The following is an 18,199-nucleotide window of genomic DNA, read 5'->3' as shown; positions in this document are numbered from 1 at the left end:
CAACTTTATTTGGGAGAAAATAAAAAGAAAATGGGAACTGCCCTAGGACTACCTTATCGATCACAAACCGGGACTAAAGATCGATCTTTAGTCCCAGTTATTTCACCCGGGACTAAAAATAGCGATCTTTAGTCCCGGATTGGTAGTCCCGGTTTGAAAACCGGGACTACAGGGTGGTTACGAACCGGGACTAAAAAGCAACTCTTCACCAATGTAATTGCTCCATGATTTAACAATGTGGTGCTCCAGTAAACATTCGCTAATGACGGATTAATTAGGCTTAATAAAATTCGTCTCGTAGTTTACTGACGGATTCTGTAATTAGTTTTTTTATTAGTGCCCAAAAACCCTATGCAACATTGTTGGAATTAATAGATGGGCTAAGGCCCATTCGAAGATTAATTCTTTGGAAAATCACAAAAGCCCAGCTCATGGGATGGCATGCATGTGGAGTTTAGTACCACCTTGCTTATTCTAGAAGAGGGGGACCTCCTTAATAGGGAGGATGCCCACCTAGCCACTTGAAGCATGTGTGGTGGAGAGAAGAGGGGAAACACATGCGCGCTCGCTCGCCTGGCCTGGCAGGGCAGGGCAGGCGGCGCACGTGCACGACGTACGCATCGAATGGTCCGCAAAATTGGCTCCTCACCCTTGCGTAGATGCAGCCTTCTTTTGCAGTTTTGTTTTGCTGCGGGAAGTTCGGATTTGTTTTGTTTTGGAAATATTTCGAAAAATCCGGTGCGTGAAAACGGCGTGGAGTCCGGATAGGTTACGCACGACTTATCCAGTTCGGTTTACGCGGGCGCCCTGATCAGGCGACCTATCTCTATATAAACCGAGCCCCCGCCTTCACGCAACACACGCGAAATCAATCTAGGATTTGCCTCCTACTCTGTACTGCGTCTTCGCTCGTAGACTACTTCATCCCGCTCGCCGGCGTGCACCGGCGATCGGGAGAGCAGGTCTCCGGAACCTCTGCCTTCTACGTCCTGCACCGGGAGAAGGCGGCAATAAGGTTTTAGGGAAGCGCTTCGCGCGACTGCTCCCTGTTCGTCCGCGACGGCTCGCCTTCCTCTTCGCTCGCGTGCTTCGCGCCTTCGTCGACGCTAGCAACCGCGAGTAGTTCCTGCCGAGCAACCGGTCTTTCCGCCACCTCAATACATGTTCGACATGTTGCGCATATTTGATCTGTTCATGTTTTACTGCTTAGTTTACATGTGTGGATCTAATGATGCGTTCAATCTAGTTTACATCTGCAATGTCATGATTTATTTATGGAATAAATTAAATAATTATGTGCTTATAATTTCAACAATCCAAAAACCTTATTGTTGGCGCTGTGATTTTACTATGGCTGGTTTTGCCGATGCACTGAGGCCGGATAAATTCACCGGTGTGCACTTTAAGAGATGGCAGATCAGGGTCACTCTGTGGTTGACGGCTATGAAATGCTTCTGGGTGAGTACTGGCAAACCTGAAGGAATTCTTACTGTTGATCAGCAGAAGCAATTCGAGGAAGCCACTACTCTCTTTGTGGGATGCATTCTTAGCGTTGTTGGCGATCGTCTGGTCGAGGTGTATATGCATATGACCGACGCTAAGGAGTTGTGGGATGCACTGAATACTAAATTCGGTGCTACCGTTGCTAGCAATGATCTGTATATCATGGAGCAGTTTCATGACTACAAGATGGCTGACAACCGTTCTGTAGTCGAACAGGCTCATGAGATACAAACCATGGCTAATGAACTCGAACTCCTTAAATGTGTCTTACCCGACAAATTTGTGGCCGGTTGCATTATTGCGAAAGTACCTCCATCATGGAAAAGTTTCGGTACTGCACTCAAACACAAGAAACAGGAATACTCCGTGGAGGGGTTGATAGCGTCTCTTGATGTTGAGGAGAAAGCTCGGGAAAAAGACGCCGCGTCTAAGGGCGATGGTGGGCGGTCCAGTGCCAATGTTGTGCACAAGGCCCAGAACAAGAGCAAGGGGAAATACAAAGCTCAACCTGGTGTGTGGGCAACCTGGTCATCTGGCTAGGAAGTGTCCACAGCGTAAGGGGATAAAGGCACCTGTAGGGCAGACTTCTAAGTCTGCTAATGCGACCATTGGCAACACTGGAGATGGAAGCGGGTATGGTAATTTACCAACTGTTTTTTCAGTTAATCAGTCTACTAATTGGTGGGTTGATACTGGGGCCAATGTACATGTTTGTGCTGACATCTCATTGTTTTCTTCTTATCAGGTCGCACGGGGTTCCACTGTCCTAATGGGGAATGGGTCACATGCTTCTGTCCATGGTGTTGGCACGGTAGATCTGAAGTTTACTTCGGGAAAGAACGTGCAGCATGTCCCTTCTATCGACAGGAATCTTGTTAGTGGCTCCCGTCTGAATAGAGACAGATTTAAGTTGGTTTTTGAGTCTAATAAAGTAGTCATGTCTAAACATGGATATTTTATTGGTAAAGGTTATGAGTGCGGAGGCCTGTTCCGCTTTTCCCTTTCTGATTTCTGCAATAAGTCTGTGAACCATATTTGTGGCAGTGTGGATGATGAGGCTAATGTTTGGCACTCACGTTTATGTCATATTAATTTTGGCTTGATGTCTCGGTTTTCCAGCATGTATTTAATTCCTAAGTTTTCCATTGTCAAAGGTTCTAAGTGCCATAGTTGTATGCAATCGAAGCAATCTCGCAAGCCTCACAAGGCTGCCGAGGAGAGAAACTTGGCACCACTAGAACTCCTACATTCAGATCTTTGTGAAATGAATGGGGTGTTGACGAAGGGTGGAAAATGATATTTCATGACGCTGATTGATGATGCTACTAGATTTTGCTATGTGTACTTGTTGAAAACGAAAGACGAGGCTCTAGACTATTTTAAAATTTATAATGCAGAAGTTGAAAATCAACTTGATAGAAAGATAAAAAGGCTTAGGTCTGATCGTGGTGGAGAGTTTTTCTCAAACGAGTTTGACTTATTCTGTGAGAAACATGGCATCATACATGAGAGGACGCCTTCCTATTCTCTCGAGTCTAATGGGATTGCTGAAAGGAAGAACCGCACACTGACTGACTTGGTGAATGCCATGTTGGACACCACGGGACTACCTAAGGCATGGTGGGGGGAGGCATTGTTGACCTCGAATCATGTGTTAAACAGAGTTCCTAATAGAAATAAGGACAGAACACCATATGAGATATGGATTGGGAGAAAACCATCACTTTCTTATTTGCGCACATGGGAGTGCTTGGCGAAAGTCAATGTACCAATAACGAAGAAGCGCAAACTGGGACCTAAGACTGTGGACTGTCTTTCTGGGATATGCTCATCATAGCATTGCCTATAGATTTTTAATAATTAAATCTGAGGTACCTGACATGCATGTTGGTACAATTATGGAGTCTCGTGATGCTACCTTCTTTGAGAGCTTTTTCCCAATGAAGGATACACATAGTAGTTCGAGCCAACCCTCTGAAGTAATTCCCAATTCAATCACACCACCAGAACAAACTGAACATACACATGAACATGTCACTGAGGAGGATGTCAGTGAAGCTCCTCGAAGGAGTAAGAGACAAAGGACGGCTAAGTCCTTTGGTGATGATTTCACTGTGTACCTCGTGGATGACACTCCTAAGTCAATTTCAGAAGCATATGCATCTCCTGATGCAGACAACTAGAAGGAGGTTGTCTGTAGTGAAATGGATTCCATTATCGCTAACGGGACTTGGGAGGTGACTGAGCGACCATATGGGTGTAAACCTGTGGGGTGCAAGTGGGTGTTCAAGAAGAAGCTTAGGCCTGACGGTACTATTGAAAAGTACAAGGCTCGGCTTGTTGCTAAAGGCTATATTCAGAAAGAAGGCGAAGATTTCTTTGAAACTTACTCACCTGTTGCTAGATTGACCACAATTCGTGTGCTACTTTTCCTAGCAGCCTCACATGGTCTTCTCGTTCATCAAATGGACGTTAAGACAGCTTTTCTTAATGGAGAGCTGGATGATGAGATCTATATGGATCAACCTGATGGGTTTGTAGTTGAAGGTCAAGAAGGCAAAGTGTGCAAATTGTTGAAGTCTTTGTATGGTCTGAAACAAGCTCCTAAGCAATGGCATGAGAAATTTGACAAAACATTGACATCTGCAGGCTTTGCAGTCAATGAGGCAGATAAATGTGTGTACTATCGCCATGGTGGGGGTGAGGGAGTTATTCTGTGCTTGTATGTTGTTGACATACTGATATTTGGGACAAACCTTAGGTGACAAATGAGGTTAAATCATTCTTGTCTTAAAATTTTGATATGAAGGATTTGGGAGTAGCTGATGTTATCTAAAACATTAAGCTAATTAGAGGTGAGAATGGGATTACGCTCTTGCAGTCCCATTATGTGGAGAAGATCTTGAATCGTTTTTGCTACATTGATAGTAAGCCTTCTCCAACACCTTATGATCCTAGCTTGTTGATTCGCAAGAACAAGAAAATTGCTAGGAATCAACTAGAATACTCCCAAATCATTGGCTCGCTGATGTACCTGGCTAGTGCAACTAGGCCTGATATCTCCTTTGCTGTGAGCAAGTTGAGTCGGTTTACCACTAATCCGGAAGATGATCACTGGCGTGCGCTTGAGCGAGTAATGTGTTATCTGAAAGGTACTATGGAATCGGGGCTTCACTATACTGGGTATCCTGCGGTACTGGAGGGTTATAGTGATTCTAACTAGATCTCTGACGTGGATGAGATCAAAGCCACTAGTGGATATGTCTTCACACTGGGTGGTGGTGCTGTTTCATGGAGGTCTTGCAAACAGACCATTTTGACGAGGTCAACCATGGAAGCAGAACTGACAGCACTGGATACTGCTACTGTTGAGGCAGAATGGCTACGTGATCTATTAATGGATCTGCCTATTGTAGAAAAACCGGTGCCGGCTATCCTTATGAATTGTGACAATCAAACGGTAATTGTCAAAGTGAATAGTTCTAAGGATAATATGAAATCGTCTAGACATGTGAAAAGACGATTGAAGTCTGTCAGGAAATTGAGAAACTCCGGAGTTATAACGTTGGATTACATCCAAACAGCTAGAAACCTGGCAGATCCCTTCACGAAGGGACTATCACGAAATGTGATAGACAATGCATCGAAGGAGATGGGTTTGAGACCCATGTGAGTTATACTATGGTGGTAACCCAGTCTATGTGATCGGAGATCCCGTGAATTAGAACTTGGGAAGAACACACTATTAGTAAACTAGAGGAGAGTACCAATCTATACCCTCTCTAAGTGAAGATGCATGTACTCTTGTGAGCTGCAAGGCAGGTTGGCTATGCCTTAATGAGTTCTGTTGGCTTTAATTAGCGAAGATGTTGTCCTGCAGAGTATTCTTGAAAGAACTCACCTTTGTAAGCTTGACTGTTGGTCACAGTCTATGGAGATTTTGGGTGAATCTTTTAAGAAGCTTACTAAGACCTAGGAGTATGACTTATACGCTCCACCCGAGGGGTAGTCTACGGAGGGTCTAGTACCAGATAAGACTCTGAGTGAAACTTGCTTGCGCAAGACTTGCAATTCAAGGCGTAGTCCATTGTTCAAGTTGTGAGTAAGTGTAGCTTAGCGTTCTAGGTGGATGTTCAACCTTAATCGGACTCCATCGAACCGCTGGTATATAAACAGTACATTGGAAAAGGCAAATCTCAGTGGGATTTTAAGATTTTGTGGGGGATTGTTGGAATTAATAGATGGGCTAAGGTGCATTCGAAGATTAATTCTTTGGAAAATCACAAAAGCCCACCTCATGGGATGGCATGCATGTGGAGTTTAGTACCACCTTGCTTATTCTAGGAGAGGGGGACCTCTTAAAAGGGAGGATGCCCTCCTAGCCATTTGAAACATGCGTGGTGGAGAGAAGAGGGGAAACACGCGCGCTCGCTCGCCTGGCCTGGCAGTGCAGGGCAGGCAGCGCGCGTGCACGACGTACGCGTCGAATGGTCCGCAAAATTGGCTCCTCACCCTTGCGCAGATGCAGCTTCCTTTTGCAGTTTTTTTTTTGCTACGGGAAATTCGGATTTGTTTTGTTTTGGAAACATTTCGAAAAATCCGGTGCGTGAAAACGGCGTGGAGTCCAGATTGGTTACGCGCGACTTATCCGGTTCGGTTTACGCGGGCGCCCTGATCAGGCGACCTATCTCTATATAAACCGAGCCGCCGCCTTCACGCAACACGCACGAAATCAATCTAGGGTTTGCCTCCTACACTATACTGCGCCGTCGCTCGTAGACTACTTCATCCCGCTCGCCGGCGTGCACCGGCGATCGGGAAAGCAGGTCTCCGGAACCTCTGCCTTCTACGTACTGCACCGGGAGAAAGCGGCAATAAGGTTTTTGGGAAGCGCTTCACGCGACTGCTCCCTGTTCGTCCGCGACGGCTCGCCTTCCTCTTCGCTCGCGTGTGTTGCGCATATTTGATCTATTCATGTTTTACTGCTTAGTTTACATGTGTAGATATAATGATGCGTTCAGTCTAGTTTACATCTGCAATGTCATGATTTATTTATTGAATAAATTAAATCATTATGTGCTTATAATTTCAACAGACGTCCTATATAATATCTGATGTGACACGCCAAAACTTTACACACATAGATCTAAACACCCCTAACTTAGAAGCATTTATTCTTTTCCAATTGAAGGCACCAAAATGAACCACTGAAGCATCAGAATGGCCAGTCCACTACCGCGAAGCAAAATAAGTGGACCATCAGGTAAAAAAAAAACAGTTAGGTGCATTGGCGGTCCTTAAACTTGTAGGGTTGTGTCATATAGGTCCCTAAACTCTTAAAATGCATATCCAGGTCCTAAAACTTGTCAAAGTGTATCATCTAGGTCCCAAATCGACACATTCCCTCTAGGATCCTAGGTGGCGCTGATACGGCATGCCATATGGATGTGACGTGTCCTTTTTTTTTCTTTGTTTCTTTTTTTCTTCTCATTCTTTTTTTCTATTCTTCTGCTTGGGTTACAGATAAAGGAGAAGAAAGGAAAAAAAGAGAAGAAAAAAAGAAAATGGAAAAACTTTAAATGGGTCCCATTTGTCAGTCAAAATGATGCCACGTCATGTCCATGTGGTATGCCACATCAACGCCACGTAGGATCCCGAAGGGGTTATGACAATTTGGGACCTAGATGACACACTATGACAAGTTCTGAGACTTGGATATACATTTTGAGAGTTTATGGACCTAGATGATATACCCCTACAAATTTAAGGACCGCCCGTATACTTTACTTAAAAAAAAAAAAACCTCTGCAAACCTCGGCAGACTACTCCCTCGTAGAGCCAACCAAATCTATCCCTCTCTCGAGTGGGGGACAGCCATGCACTGGCGGCCGAGTAGTTGATAACAACAAAGAGCTCGGATCATGAGTCGTAGAGATATGGAGCGATATTAGCGTTCTAGGCCGCTGGGCTGCATTGTGTGTTTGTGTGGGCCTGTTGTGGGCCGTGTACGTGGATGTGGTAAGAGTCCCGTGCTGGACTGGCGGTTGCATTTGCGTATGTGGCGTGCAGGCCTGTATTGAAGGACCCACCTATCAGTGAGGGAGGCATAAATGAAGAGAACTCATAACTAACTACCTCCTTCATGATCTGTGTGTGCGCGTGTCTCGTGACAACGTTATTCTTCCCCAAATCCCCAAAATCCCTTGTGATCTCAAGCTCACGTTGGTGTGACGCCGTGTGATTGTTGCGAGTTCGTGACAATTTAGTATTAGAGAGTTCGGATCCTGTAGAAAATGGCATGCAATAATTAAATCGGCGCCGAATCTCAAAAAAGAATGGTGGCGGTGGAGGAAGAGACGGTGAGCTCGAATCAACGGGTGCTTGATCTCACCAGCAACATCAACAACATCCTGGGTTCGCTCAAGGGGATGTAAAGTTGGATTCTTGGATGCTGGGATAAAGAAGCTCCATGAGGAGGTCGGGGGTATCGTGGCTCAGCCCGCACAAAAACCCGCTTACTAGTTTATTTCTCACATGATATTATATAATTTAGAAGAAAAAATAAATTAGAAGTGAGATAAAAAACACTATTGCTAAAAAAATCCACTTGCCCGCCGCGCTTGCATCCATAGGCTCAGGTCGCTGCACTGGAGGCCAAGCCGCCGGTGGAGCCAGCAGCGGCGACACCAACACCCGTCGGGCACAGCCAGGATCAGCGTCACTAGGGGTGTTCATGCAGAAAACATATATATTTGTGTAGTAGTGTGAATTGCAATTTAGTTTCTCGCCACATATATAATAAGTAATCCTTTTTCTCTAGATGTTTGACGCCGTTGATATTTTTAAGCATGTTTGACCGTTTTTAAAAATTTTTAAAAATATATATTAAAAATATATATTTTTAATATATATTTAAAACATATATATTTTTAAATATACATAAAAGTATATTTAACAATGAATCAAATGATAGGAAAAGAATTAATAATTACTTAAATTTTTTAAATAAAATAAACGGTCAAACATTTAAAAAAAAGTCAACGGCGACAAATATTTTTAGATCGAGGGATTAGTTAACAACAGCTAGGTATTCCATGTGCCTTCCGACCGTCGTCCTTGACAGCGACGTATCACCGATTAACGGTGACCGTGTTCATTGTGATGGTCATTTCTCCCCATCTCTACATAGCAATAGTGTCTATGAAAGGGAGCAGCCGTGAAGGAACACACAACACAAGCGACGAACATGAATATGTCTACTGTGCATAGAAAACAATAGGAACCAACTAATCGTCGCCGGTTGGAAGAGGGTACACATATTGATGGCTTTTGCTGTGTGAAAAGTCATTTAGACAGTGCATACGATGGCACAGCAGCTGGTCCAGATTGGTTGTTTGTACTGGTTCTCTTCACTAGTTGTATGAGACCATTAAATGTCAAACCAATTTTCCAATATTCTTTTCATTCCGACGACAAAGATATATTAATTTCCTCGCTCCATTAATATATGAGGCATTTGCAATTTGTTTCAATTATAGAGAACTGCACATTTATATCACCCAACCTGCTTCCATCATTTAATTAACTAGTAGGAAGAAACCTCACACGAATGAACGGTCATCTTTTTATTTTGTACACCCTCCATTTCATATTATAAGTCATAATCAAACTTTATTAAGTTTCAACAAGTATATAAAAAAATAACATCTAAAATATCGAATTAGTTTCATTAATCTAACATTGAATATATTTTGATAATAATTTGTTTTGCGTTGAAAATACAACTATATTTTTCCAAAAATTTGTTCAAACTTAAAAGAAGTTTGACGAGGAGAAAAAACAAACGACTTATAATATTAAACGGAGGGAGTATAATGATATAGACTGTAAAGTAGTTCATAAATTTTCATTACTAATTACCTCACTATAATCGTTGAAAAAAAAGAGTTGTGCTATAAAATAGGTCATGCCCTTGGATCTATATATGAAATACTCACTCTCACTAGGATAGCTAATCGGTGCCGTTTGGGAACCCCCTTAGGTGCCTATTTGTCCAAACAGCACCATGGAGGCGATACGGATAACTTTGGTCATCGGTGCCGATTTTAGAACAAGCATCTATATGGGTAAAGATGTCGGTTTTTTATGTTTTAGAACCAGCATCTTTAAGGTTTCACGAATAAAAAAAAAGCAGGCTCAATGCATCCGAGCTAATGCATCGAGCCGAGCAGCTCCCTTTCACCCCGACCAATTCACATGAACAAGAACACACCCAATTCACCTAAACAAGAACAAGAACAAGAACAAGAACAAAATCTCAATTCCTTCAACTCGATTCTTTTGCATGAACAAGAACAAGAACACATGAGAAAAAAGAAGAACATGTTACCCGATTCTTTTGTCGCCGCCTCCTCCGTCCGAAGCCACCACCGCGGCCTTCCCTCCCACCACGACCTGCCTCCTGCTGCCGCTGCACCATGCGCCAAGCCGGCACCTCCCCTCCCGATCGGATCTGGCAGAGGGGAGACGCCGCCACACCTCCCGCCACTGCCCACCTCTGCCTCCGGCCAGATCTAGCGGAGGGCACCGCCGTACCTCGCGCCGCCACCTCTGCCACCTCCCCTGCCTAGCGGATGTCACGCCCAGAAATTTAGCCCAAATTTTCAGACTATTTTGTGTATTAAATCCATGTCCAGGACCAGCCACGGTACACAAAACGACAAGTAATATACAGTTCCAAACGTAAATAAAGCGTAAAATACTTACAGAAGAGGCACTTAGTCCTCACACCGAAACAAAAGCAGCAGCAGCGAAAAAGGCGATCCTAGCGGGGCTTCAGCTCCACTCCACAGGCAAAACTCAACTGGGGTCTGAGCCTTGGTCTTCCAACTTCGTCTTCAGCTCAGAAGCACTACACTTCTGAAAAGGAGGAATAATAGCAAGGCTAAGTACAACCACCGTACTCAGCAAGCCACACCAACGATGCAGACGTGTAAGGGGATACAAGGACGGTTTGTGGCTATTTGCATAAATGCGGTTGTAAATCATTTTATTGAGCAAAACAGTAAAACAGTTGAGTAATTAAGGTAATATTAAATCTCCACTGATCAACGCTACACCACGTTGAACAGGCCCAACCAACCCACCTGAACTACAGTACATTGAGTCGATTTATTAGGGGTAAGACTAATCACGGTGAATCTGGTCGATCGCCCATAACCGCGGGCACGGCTATTCGAATAGTTTTACTCTGGCCAGAGGTGCACAACTGTACCCACAAGACACAACCCACCGACATGTCACCGCGTCATCATGTGCCCATGATGCACACGTCACCATGTCGAGTGATTGTGACGAGACCCTTCGCATAACCCTCCCCTAACCATCTACACCACGCTAAGGTTTCATCCCCACCCCTCAAATGGCAGTGGGCGGTCCCCTCTTGCGCCGCGGTGAATCCGGCAGCTGGACAACCGGACACCCCGGCCGACCCAACTCCATCACGCCCACCCTCGCCACCGGTGCCTAGGAAAGGGTCGAGCTATACTTCAGATCAAGCAGTTACCCACTCCCGTTTGTGGTAAGCACTGTAAGTCTTCCAGGGTTTCCCGTGAACCGGTCCTTAATTGCCATGGGTGCGACCAGCAAAACCATGCACCCACAGCCCACCATTCAGTCGCATTTTAGTTAGATAATTACGACCATGAAATATGGCCAGATGTCTCAAGCACGCAGCTCAACAAGATACTAGAATGTCTAATACTGCAATTATCCCATCGACTGAGCTAGTGGTAATTAAGCATGGCTAAGCATATAGTTCTAGCTAGGTCATCAAAGTAACACAAGCTAGGCGATTTATTACCCATGGTTGACAAAGGACAGATATCAAGTAAACATGGCACAAGCGAGCAGATAGGTAAACCCTGATCCCATGTAATTACCAAAACATGCATATTTATTTGCAAACGGTAAAACATTTGTAAATTGGGAACAACATGCTCAAGGGGAATGTGTGACTTGCCTTGCTTCTTCACTTGGATTTTCTAAACTCTTTTCCTCGCGACCGCGATCTTCCGAAACGACGGATTCTACACGCTGGCACGCAAAATGAGGAAAAACCCTAACAAAACCAAAGAAACAGTACATAAAAAGTAAACAAACATGTATAACTCAATTTTAGATGAATTTTGCAATTTGAATGGCCCAATTCGGAGTTCGAATGAATTAGATATGAATTTTAGAAGTTTTGAGCCATTTAAATGGATTTCTATAATTATTAATGATTTATTGCGCAATTATCAATTATTTTCTCAAAGGAAAAGGCATTCGCTGACGTCAGCAAGGGGCGCCGGCGCCGACAGGCGGGCCCCACACGTCAGCGAGACGAGGTGGCGGTCCAACATGGACCGGGACCACAAGGACGGTCCACCGCCGGTCCACGGGTTGGACGGCCCAGATCGGCCATGGCCGATCGGACGGTTGGGGATGGCCGGGCGGCGCGGCCTAGCCAGCGCGCACACAAGGCTGGCGGCGGCGGCGGCCGGGACCAAAGCGACGGCGGCACACGGGCTGGGCGGCCACCGGTGGCGGCGGCACGGCGTGCGAAAGCACGGGAGGCGGCCGGCCAAGGGGAGAAAGAGGGAAGGGAGGAGGAGTGCTCACCGAGGGCGGCGACGAGGGGCGGGGAAAGGCGGGGGAGCTCGGCGTCGGCGCTCCCTGGGACGAAGGCGGAACGGCGGCCCGACGGCGTTCCGCGAACGGGAACCGGCGGACGGCGGCTAGAAGGACCTGGGGAGGATGGGGGAGAGGTTAGGAGGGGGAGAGAGGGCTCCCAGCGGCATGAATCGCTGGTCGGAGGTGAGAACAGGCGGCGGATGCGCACCGGCGCGAGGGGAACCGTGTTCCGGTGGAATCCCGGCCATGAAAAGCGGCGGCCGAGGTGCTCCTCGGCGCTGCGAAGCGAGCGGCGGCGACAGCGCGACTTGGGGTGGCTAGGAGCGGCGCCAAGCGGTGGCTGGAGTCGGCGGCGGCGGTGGAAGGAGGTAGTGCGCGTGGCGACGGTGCTTCGGAGGCGGGGAGGGGAAATGGAGCGGATGCCGGGGTGCGGCACGACGCGGCGAAGCCGCTGGTGGCGGTCGCGCGGAACGGCGGTGGTGGGAGCGGCTGTGGCGACCGGCTGGAGGGTCGTCGGCGAGCGGCGGCGGGAGGTGCGACGGTGGCGGGGTGGTTTTCGTGCACGGGAGGGCTCAGGAGAGAGGGGAAAAGGGAGAGGGAGGTGCGGGGAATGTTTTTATAGGGGAGGGGAGGCCGGACCGAGCCCAGGAGAGGCGGAGTCGGGGCGGCAACCGCCGGGGAAGTGGGGGCCGATGTGGGGTGGTGGCGGCTTGGCCGGCGCCGGTTTTTGTGCCCACGTCGTTGGATGCGAGCTCGGGTGTGGGAGGGCGCCGGATTTTGCGGCGACATGGGCAGCAATGGCGGTTGGGGTTGGCCGGCAAGAGATAGGAGGAGGAGCTGACGGGTGGGACCGCCGGTCCCACCTGTCGGCGAAGGGAGAGAAGGAGGGACGCAAAACAGACTTTTGCGAGCGGGCCAAGGGAGAAGGGAGCCGGCCCAAGAGAGGGAGGAGGCGCGCGGGCCGCGGGAGAGGAAGGAGGGGGAGGAATTTGGGCCGAGCCCGAAAGGGAGGAAGGGGAAGGAAGGAGAATTAAATTTGTTTCCTTTTTATTTAATTGGTTAAATGATCTCTGTGACTTCAAAATTATTTCTTGAGCTCCGAAAATTTGCGGAAAAATCCGGAGAGTATTTTAGGGCACAAAGAATATTGCAAAATATTCCCGGCCAATGATTTTTTTAAAGGAAATTTTAACTTCCTCTATAATTTCACTTGATTAAATTGATTTAACTTTTAATTTAATTTCTAGAAATGCATTATTAATTGATTTTTAATCCCGAACGAAAATCGGGGCATTACAGCGGATCTGGCAGAGGGGAGGCGCCGCTGCCGCCTCCACTGCTGGGCCACCGCCGACGCATGCAAGAGATGAGGAGGACGAGAAGAGGAGAAGAAAGAGAAGGAAGAGAGAGCATCGGTGCGCGAGAGAGAGAGCGCGTCGGTGGTATGGGAGGATAAGAACGGCTTAAAAAAAACCGTGCGAGATAGAGCATGCGGCTCAGCTCGGTTTTACGAGGTGTCAGTTTTTTAAAAAAACCGGTAGCTATAATATATAATATATTGTAGGTGTTGTTTTTAAAAAAACCGGCAGCTATTCCTTTTAGCATAGAGATGCTGGTTATTGGGTGGGTCCCACGCCAACTAAAAGATGTCGGATTTAAATTAAAACCGGCATCTATCTCTGACAGGGGCAAAAGGCTGCCTTTTTTGAAAAAAAAGAAGGCACCTATTAAGAGATAAAGATGCTAGTTCCTAAGCATTTTGGCGGGCTGGCGGGCGCATGGGTAGGAAAGGCACTATAGGTGCTGGTTTTATCACATCCAACACCTATAGTGACCGACATCTATATAGTGTTGGTATCTATTTAATGTTTTGTAGTAGTGTCTACTCCCGACATATATTTATCTATCAAATAACAAGAATGCATATGAGATACGAATTAAATTTGAAAATATACATTGTTTTTCAATATTTTGCGTTTATATACATGTATGTAAAACATTTGCACAAATATACCTCCTCCGTATAATGGGAACGCGGGACCGAGGCGTTGTCGCGCTTCCATTCTGCGGGACCGGCTGTCGCGGCACTGCTCGCTCCCGCAGCCCGGGAGAGCGGCAGCGTGGTGGAGGACGGCTGCACGCGGTGCTGAGGCGGTCGCACGGCGCCGATGCGCTGGACCGATCCGGTCGCGCGGCACCATGGCGCGCAGCACTGTCCCGTCCCGTCCCGTCCCCCGCGTGCGCGTGTCGCGGTCGACGCGCGCCATGCAAGCATCACCTGTCAAGCACGCATGGTCGCATGCAGGCAGTTGATCCAGTCAAACCCCACAATACATAGGCACTAGCTTAGGGGATTTATTAAGCCTAATTAATCCGTCATTAGCAAATATTTACTATAGTACCACATTATTAAATCATGGAGTAATTAGATTTAAAAGATTTGTCTCGCAAATTAGTCACAATCTGTGCAATTAGTTGTTTTTTTAGCTTATATTTAATACTTTATGAAGGTGTTCAAACGTTTGATGTAACATGGTGAAAAATTTTAGGGTGGGATTTAAACAGGGCCTAGGGTGTGTTCGCTGGTATAGGTTCCCAACTAGGAATGCGCGGAAACGGAGCAGTCCATTAGCGCGTGATTAATTAAGCATGAGCTAATTTTTTAAAAAAATAGATTAATTTGAATTTTTTAAGCAACTTTCACAGAAACTTTTTTTAAAAAACACACCGTTTAGCCGTTTGAAAAGTGTGCTGAGTGGAAAATGAGAGAGATTGGGTTGGAAAATGGAGGTGCCGAACACACCCCTAATCTAGTGCCTATGTATTGTGGGATTTGACTGGATCAACTGCCTACATGCGTGCTCGATAGGTGATGCTTGCATGGCACGTCAACCGCGACACACGCACACGCGGGACGGGACGGGACGTGTTGCTCGACCGGCACGGTCCCACGCGACCGATCCAGTCCCGCCCGCCGCGGAGGCGGTCGCCTCGACCGTGGGCAGCTGCCTCTACCACGCTGCCGCTCTCCCCGGCTAGGGGAGCGAGCGGTGCCGCACGGCCGTGCTGCGCGACCACCGGTCCCGCATAATGGAAGCGCGGCACCACCTCCGTCCCGCGTTCACATCGTACGAAGGAGATATATCTGTGCAAATGTTTTGCATATATGTATATAAACGCAAAATATTGAAAAAAAATATATATTTACAAATTTAATTCTATGAGATACAATCATAAACCACCACTGACCACCACTACTCCACTCGTCTTAAAATATAAAGTTTTTCCAACGCTTTACTTTTTTGACCATGCATTTCTTTTATAATATATTAGCAACAAATATGAATGTAACATGTTCTAAAATTAGTTTCGAAAACGAATCTAATAATAAGTCATCAATGTATACATCATCAGTTTAACAGTTAGTAAAAAATATATACAATATTTACTTTTTTAAAGAATCAGGGCACCTTATATCATGGGATGGAAGTGGTACTTATTATTGTTGTGGTGAAATTGCATCTATATCACCAAAAGTGAACTAGGTACCAATTAAGTATACGATAAAAAAAATCATATCCACTCCATACATGGAAAGCTTCGTTCTCTCACTTCTGTGTAAATCTATAAAAAAATATTATGGAAATACCACTATTTTCACCTAATAGGATAACACCATATTGAGATTAAGTATGATCCTGCACCCAGTAAAATCCGACAGCAATTGCCCAGGCCTTTTCTTTTCTACAATGTCATGAAGCCTTGGTTTGTGCAAGACACACTCCCTGCCCTCGTATACCTGCTCAAGCTCCTCATAGATACACCAAACAAGGTCTCAGCATTGGCTTGCCTCACTTTTTCCGATGCCATGAAGCCCGGGCTCCAGCATATATGGACGTTGATGTGCCCCTACCGACCAGCAAATTAAGCGCATGCCTGCCGGCTTCACCATCACCATGCTCCTCGAGATCAGCATTTCCACACTCACTCAAGCAAAGATAGTAATGAGCTATAAAGTTTACTGTAAGGTTATGTGGAGCTGAGAGGTAAGAAAAAATTAAGAGTGTTAGCTCTCTCATGTAAGAGCTAGCTCAAGACAAATACATTAATCAAATGTATAAGTGAGAAAAAGTGTGAGGAGAAGAAAAATTGAAACCCACCCTTTTTTTATGTAAAAAAATTGAAGCTAACCTTATAGCTTATCTATTATATATATATTTAATTATGTGTGTGTATGTATGTACGTACGTATGTACGTATGTATATATGTGTTGGCTTTAAGATAGGGTAATAGTAGTAACTGAGCTCTACCATTATCCTTGCTCTCAGGATCCATATAGACACACCCAAAGGCCACCTACATTACACTGGTGGAGAAACCTTCTTTCCTTCCGGTTCGTAACCCCCTTTAGTCCCGGTTATCCAACCGGGACTACGAATCCGGGAAAAGATCGTTATCTTTAGTCCTGGGTGATATAACCGGGACTAAAGATCGATATTTAGTCCCGATTGGTAACACCAACTATCCAGGTTGGTGTTACCAACCGGGACTAAAGAGGGGATAACAACAGTCCAGATGGTCCCCTTTCTTCTTTTTTTCTTTTTTCTTCTTTTTTTTCTTTTTTATTTTCTCCCGAATCAAGTCGTATGTATGTCCCCGAATTAAATCCCAAATCCCAAATCAAAGTAACATCCCAAATCCACATCACAAATCTTAAAGTTACTTATACACACAAATCAAATACATCACAAATCCTAAAAGCAATTACACACAAATCAAATTACATCACAAGTTCTACAAAATTCATCGCAAATACATCACAAGTTCACATCACACACAAATCAAATACATCACAGGATCATGCAATAAATCACAAATTCTAAAAAAGAAAACCCACAGAGGCGCCGGCCGGTCGCTGCCGCCTCCTCTCCGCGCCGGCCGGCCACCGCCGCACGGCCCTCCGCCGCGCGGCCCTTCGCGCCGCCGCACCGCTCGCGTAGGCCGCCGCGCGGCCCTCCGCGCCGCCGTGCCAGCTGCCGCCCGGCCGGCCCGCTCTCGCTCTCGCTCAATCCGAAAAGGAAAGAGATAAGGCAGGAGAAAGAGATAGGGAGTTAGAGAGGAAAAAAAGAGATAGAGAGAGAGTTTGTTGTGTGGAAGAGAAAAGAGGATAAGTAATAGGGATTATATACTACGTGTTGATTTTTATTTCCGGTTAGTAACACCAATCGGGACTAAAGTTAGATCTTTAGTCCCGGTTGGTGTTACAAACCGGGACTAAAGATCCTAGGCGCCTGACACGGTCTGACATGGAACCAACCGGGACTAAAGATGATCTTCATCTTTAGTCCCAACACCAACCGGGAATAAAGATCATCTAGTCCTGTTGTTCTTATAAACCGGGACTAAAAATCGTTTTTTGTCCCGGTTTTTAATGGAAAACCGGAACTAGTGTGGATTTGGGTCGACCGACCAAAGATGGTTTCTCCATTAGTGGTAGCTTGCACCTCATTGAGAATTATTGTTAAAGTGTCACCAGATTTTTTGATTGTCTCGCCAAAAATAATTGGTAAAGAAAAATCCGTATCTATTACTTGATTCATTTGATGAATTAGTGGGCATATATTGGATATATAATTTAAATGTTACGTTGATTTGATATTTTTTTCGTGTATTATGAATCTAATTTAGCTATGCGTGTTTGTAGATTAATACTCCTTCCATCTGAGAATATAAATATAAGAACCTGTATGGAAAGCATCATAGTACATTGCGAATCTAGATATAGGAACTGTCTAGATTCGTAGTAATAGAATATGTTCTATCGAGTAGGTTCTTACATTCTCACACGGCGGGAGTATATGATAAGAGTAATCTAGATTGTAATTTTCTAATATATCATGCCCGTGTGCCACATTTTCTAAATAAAGTTAAAGTTAATATGCGTCTTAAATTGTCTTTTTAGCAGTGACAAATATTGCTATTCAAACAAATTAGAAATTATATATATGGTTTCATAATATT

The sequence above is a fragment of the Oryza sativa genome, chromosome 6, assembly GCF_034140825.1.
Source record: "Oryza sativa Japonica Group chromosome 6, ASM3414082v1".
NCBI classification, from domain to species: Eukaryota; Viridiplantae; Streptophyta; class Magnoliopsida; order Poales; family Poaceae; genus Oryza; species Oryza sativa.
The sequence above is the reverse complement of the archived record's forward strand: the minus strand, read 5'-3'. Positions refer to the sequence as shown.